A 6,545-nucleotide genomic window follows, 5' to 3' on the forward strand; every position below is an offset into this window, starting at 1 on the left:
TGCTCTCGCTCTTTGCTCTTTTTCTCGCTCTTTGCTCTTTTTCTCGCTCTTTGCTCTTTTTCTCGCTCTCGCTCTTTTTCGCTCTTTTTCTCGCTCTTTTCTCTTTTTCGCTCTTGCTCTCGCTCTTTTTTCTCTTTTTCGCTCTTGCTCTCGCTCTTTTTTTCTCTTTTTCGCTCTTGCTCTCGCTCTTTTTTCTTTTTCGCTCCTTGCTCTCGCTCTTTTTTCTCTTTTTCGCTCTTGCTCTCGCTCTTTTTTCTCTTTTTCGCTCTTGCTCTCGCTCTTTTTTCTCTTTTTCGCTCTTGCTCTCGCTCTTTTCTCTCGCGCTCGCTCGTTTCGCTCTCTCTCTCGCGCTCTCTCTCTCTCTCTCGTTCCTCTCGCTCGCTCTTTTCTCTTCACTATTTCTCTCTTTCTCTCAAATTAGGGTCTAAATAGAATTTTTTTTTTTCTTTTTAGTTTTGAATAGTAGTGTGTGTGTGTGTGTGTGTGTGTGTGTGTGTGTGTGTGTGTGTGTGTATTTATTTTATTTTTTTATTTTTTTTGTAGATTTGTCTTTGAATAAAATGTTTAATAAAATTATTTAAAATTAAATAAAATTCTTCTATTTTAATACTGTTGCTGTCTTTTGTTTTTCTTTGAGTGTGTGTGGGAAAAAAAAAATATAATATAATCAAATTTTTCTCTCTTTGTAGTTAAAAAAAATGTATGCCAATATAAATACCAAGTAAATAAATAAAAAAAAAAAAAAAATATATATATATATATACACACACACACACACACACACACACACACACACACACACACACACACACACACACACACACACACACACACACACACACACACACACACACACACACGGTCAAAACCAGCCAGAGCGGAGAATCATAGAGGAGAGAGCGGCGCTGGAGTTAGAGGAAAGGTAAGTATTAAAGATCTTTTACCTTACAGCAAAAAATATTATAAAGATTAATTAAACTTAAATTATTATTATTTTTAATTTATATATTTTAAGTTTAATTTATCTTTATAATATTTTTTGCTGTAAGGTAAAAGTTCTTTTAATATTTACCTTTCCTCTAACTCCAGCGCCGCTCTCTCCTCTGATTCTCCGCTCTAGCTGATTTTGACCTTGTTTATCTTTGTTGCCATCACAACGGGGCGGGACTTCCTACGACGACGCCCGTTGTGATGAGAACCTGTGGGGTTGATGGCGGCGTTACTGCGCATGCGTGAGATTGGCGCTCGAACGGGGGCGGTGCATGCTGGTCCATCAGCAGCACCGTATCCCGGAAGAGGATGCCTGTGGGCTTCACATGCCCACAGGCAAGATGACAACGGGCAGCATGACTTTTTATAAGTTACATCATGTGTAAAAAACGGACAGACAAAGTATTTTGAAACAGAACAAGTGAGTGATATAATTGACCATGTTAATCGTGATTTTGCAAAAAAAAAAAAAAATGTTGGAGACAGTGGAACCCCACTTTAAGCCCATTTACTGTGACAAAGTACCCCATGATTAGTGGGTCCTACACTATCCATAAGCTGGGAAATCCTGCTTCTCTAAACCATGGGAGCAATACACTCCTCTATATGGGAGAACTAGAGGTCACCCAAAAGGATTTGGTCAGAATCCATACAATAGACAAACAATATATTTGGGGGCACACCCTAAAAGATGCAGTGATCACAACCCGACAGGGGTTCTAATCCCCCTCCATTCCGCTCTTCTCCAGTTGTATCGGTTCCTCTCCTGGACTGAAATGGCTTCCTCTGATCTCACCGCACACTGTGAGCTTCTCACCATGTGCATTAGAAGTTGCAGCAAATCAGAGAGAGTCCGGCTCATTTCCTGGCCGGGGTGGGGGGGGCAGTCAGCGTTATCTTGCCCTTTCCTCCCCAGCCTGACTGTCACTGACCCCGCCCCTTTCATTTATTGAATTCCAGCCAGGGCTGTCTTTAATATTGATTGGATCCTGGGTATATATTTTCTTGGGCCCTTCCGAATCCACCTATTAAAATGGAGCTCCACCCTCTTTTTTTAAGTCCTCTGCATACCCTGCTTCTCTGCCCCCTTAAACACATTTGGTATATATATATATATATATATATAAAAAAAAAATTATTTTTTTTAAACTCACGGTTTTATTGTCAATTGTTTTGTGTGCTTCCTGTTTCCAGCTGCGTTATTGCCCATCCGCTATGCCTCCTGGGACATGATTTTTAGCAATCCCAGAAGGCAATAGGGGCCGCTGGGCTGTAGTATCGCGTTATTTCCAAACCGGAAATGACGCAATACAAGGCGGCGCTGGCTGGCACCATTTTAAGTAAGGGCGATGTGGCTTTTGTTGCCAGTAAACTCGGAAAGCGGCATCATCGGCAGTACAAGCGCCTTTCTAGTGGAAGATCTACAGCAAGCAGCTACTTCTCGGAGGTAAGTACTTTTGTCATCCATGGAGTGTTATGGGTGCAGTGTCGAGTGGGGCAGATGGAGCTGTGCTGGGGCAGATGATGATGATGATGATGATGGTGCCGTGCTGGGGCAGATGATGATGATGGTGCCGTGCTGGGACAAATGATGAAGATGGTGCTGTCTTGGGTCAGATGATGATGATGATGGTGCTGTGCTGGGGCAGATGATAATGATGATGGTGCTGTGCTGGGGCAGATGATGATGGTGCTGTGCTGGGGCAGATGATGATGTGCTGGGGCAGATGATGATGATGATGTGCTGGGGCAGATGATGATGATGATGTGCTGGGGCAGATGATGATGATGATGTGCTGGGGCAGATGATGATGATGATGTGCTGGGGCAGATGATGATGATGATGATGATGTGCTGGGGCAGATGATGATGATGATGATGTGCTGGGGCAGATGATGATGATGTGCTGGGGCAGATGATGATGATGATGTGCTGGGCCAGATGATGATGATGATGATGATGTGCTGGGCCAGATGATGATGATGATGATGTGCTGGGGCAGATGATGATGATGATGTGCTGGGCCAGATGATGATGATGATGATGTGCTGGGCCAGATGATGATGATGATGATGTGCTGGGGCAGATGATGATGATGATGATGTGCTGGGGCAGATGATGATGATGTGCTGGGGCAGATGATGATGATGTGCTGGGGCAGTTGATGATGATGTGCTGGGGCAGATGATGATGATGTGCTGGGGCAGATGATGATGATGATGATGATGATGTGCTGGGGCAGATGATGATGATGATGTGCTGGGGCAGATGATGATGATGATGATGTGCTGGGGCAGATGGTGATGGTGATGTGCTGGGGCAGATGGTGATGGTGATGTGCTGGGGCAGATGGTGATGGTGATGTGCTGGGGCAGATGGTGAAGGGGGTGATGTGCTGGGCTGGGGGTGATGATGATGGTGCTGTGCTCGGGGTGCTGTGGGAGATGGTGATGGTGCTGCAGGAGATGGTGGTGATGTGCTGGGATCCCCCCTCTCTCTCTCCTCCCCCCCCCCTCTCTCTCTCTCTCTCTCCCTCTCTCTCTCTCACCCCTCTCTCCCTTTATTGTAATTATAAAAAGTCTTTTACAAATATTGTTAAATTTATAAAAATATATTTTTGTGTGTCTTTTTTTATTATTTTAAGATATGGTTATAGGTCATTTTGTATCTCTCACGTAACACTAAAGAATATATACATTTATTTCTCTATCACAGGAGATGGCAAACAAAAATCTCTCTCTCTCTCCTATATTTTTTGGTGGAAATTCATTAGTCCTTGTTGTGCACCTGGGCACACTTTTTGACCCTACCATCTGATTGTTAGAACAGAAAATGAGACTCATCAGACCAGTCAACATTTTTTCAATCTTCTATTTACAAAATTTGGTGATCCTGTGACAATTGTAGCCTCAATATCATCATGTACTTAGATGACTGGAGTGGCACCAGTGTGGTCTTCTGCTGCTGTAGCCCATCTGCTTGAAGGTTCAAATTTGTTGAGCATAAAGAGATGGTATTCTGCATACCTTGGTTGTAAATAGTGGTTATTTGAGTAACTGTTGCCTTTCTAAAATCTGTACCATTAAAAACTCCGAACTCACATATGAAGTAGGGATTTTAACACACAAATAACAAATGGTCCATAACGGAGACACACTTACCACACCCCCTATCCATGCCCCTATAGGGAGCACCGTGCTCAAAGCCCACCCACTTGTGTGACATTAGCAAATTTAAAATCATTATTGTGACACTGATTTCCTCCCAGTCAATCATGGGAAAAGGGTCCTGAGACACAACTGGATGGGAGTCCTACCTAAGACCCGATTGGCTGTGATGAGAAGCAAACGCCATGACTCGGTGGAGATGCAGGGGTAAGCCACCATAGCCGTGACATGGATGGGGTAAGTGCGGGACTGGCAGGCAGCCAATGGGCGAGCAAAGTGGCGATCAAAGGATGTTGTGTGGGTGGAGTGAGTTTGCTAGGTGGACCACCCCACCCCCCAACAAAAAAAAATTAAGCAAAAGCAACCAATGCACATAGATGATGCCCTGTGCATATTTACTCATTTTTAACATAATTATATATCTATATAACATAGAGAAAGTTGTTTGTGCAAATAGTTGTCAATTAGCACCATCCCATCTAACACCATAACACATGCCCCATTTCTACATTAATATGCTCAGTTTGAATACATTTAGATGCATAAATGAATTTTGTTGCTGAGATTATTATTTTTTTTTTTTTTTTTTTTTTTTTTTTTATGAAAAGGTGTACAGAAAAAAGTAGCCACTGGGTGAAAAAAAAAAAAAAAAAAATTATATATATATATATTCACACACACACACAACAAGATACATATATAATAAGGGATATATCTACATAGATATATACATACATACACACATAACAAGATACATATATAACAAGATATATATCTCTTGTTATGTAGATATATCTGCACAGAAACAAATGATTTAGTTTACAATTAGTATATATTTAAAACTCCTTCGTTATAAATGCACTATATTTCCTGGTTCCTGGAGGGAGGAGGGGTTTGCATAGCTAAGGAGCAGCAACTTCCTCTGGCACTGCCGTTGCTATGGAAACCTGACCTGAAACTTATTTCACTGCTTGTGCAGCACTGAGCATGTGCGAGATTTGCAAGGCTGAGATCCAGGAAGAAATACAGTCTGGCTTCAGATGCCCACACCTAAGATGGCCACAGTCTGCTGCAAGTTTATAAAGTTACAAAATACTGTAATAACCTAACAAAACGGACCTTTGTTTACAGACTAACTTTACTAGAATGCATTAAGCTTGTGTATGATAAGTTATTTTTATTTAAAAAATCAAATTTGGCCGGACCACCACTTTAAGTAGCAGCTCATTTGTTTATTATCTGTTACTGTTACCAATGTAAACTGTTCTGCTTATCCCTATGTGACTTACTTGACTTTTCAATAAAAATATTTGAAACAAAAAGGTCTACTGGATTCTACTAAACCTTTCTTGAAAGTATGTGTTAGAAATCTTGCTACATAAACATTACACTGTATATTTTTTGGTGACAGAGACTAAGGCCCCATTCATACCTGAGCATTTTGTAGCTTGAAGCCTGAAGCTACAAAATGCTGGAGGGGGAAAAAAATCTATTATTCTCAATAGAGATGGTTCACATCCCCACTCCAAGTCGCCTGAAGCCAAAAGCCTGAAGCTCAAACAAGTTCTGGATCCTTTTTTGTGGCTCGAATGAGGCAGATTTGGGCATTTTTCTTCTTTTTACATTGGTGACCTTTTACCCTGCACAAAATCACGGCAAAACATGGTAAAAAACGCTGCAAAATTTCAGTAAACCATGCCGCAAAAACGCCACAAAATCGTGGTAAAATCACGCAATTTTCTGCCTGAAAATGATATGCTATGGTGTGTATGGGGCCTAATAGTTCAGAGTACTTTGTAAAGTACTGCAGGTTGTGTCTAGGGTTGCCATGTTTTCTTCAAGTCAAACCCGAACACTTTAGCGGCGCACAGCAATTTTTTTTTTTTACAGTATATACTTGTGATGGGAGGACCCATGGAACCAAGAATCCCATGCACCCCATGGATGACTGAGAAAATATATCTTGGATTTCTTAAAATAGGACAGTAATATTTATCCACAATATCTCCCAGGATATATGTAAAGACTATTCTTGATTTGCTTGATTCTGAGCTCAACATGTTAGTTGAGAGAGCTGATCACATTGGCCTCTGTACAATGTAGGAGACAGGCCGACTCCTGCTGGAGCTCCTGCTATTGTAAGAAGGTGTCCTGTGTTTATACTTATGATAATGTATAATCTACTGTGTGAAACTCGGTGACAACAAGTCTGACCTGTAGTGAAATCCTGATTAATCACAACAGCATTTTTTTTTTTTAAGTATATACTATATAGTACATAAAATCGGCCAGCTGACCCCTTTGGGTATTCAGCATCTGGTAGTCTGACCTAGCCGTTGGTTAGTATTGGGCCTTGTGCCTCAAACCCCCTTGACCATTTGTCACGAT

This window comes from Lithobates pipiens, unplaced genomic scaffold (genome assembly GCF_037356315.1).
Source record: "Lithobates pipiens isolate NorthernLeopardFrog02 unplaced genomic scaffold, aLitPip1_a1.2 Scaffold_13, whole genome shotgun sequence".
NCBI lineage: Eukaryota > Metazoa > Chordata > Amphibia > Anura > Ranidae > Lithobates > Lithobates pipiens.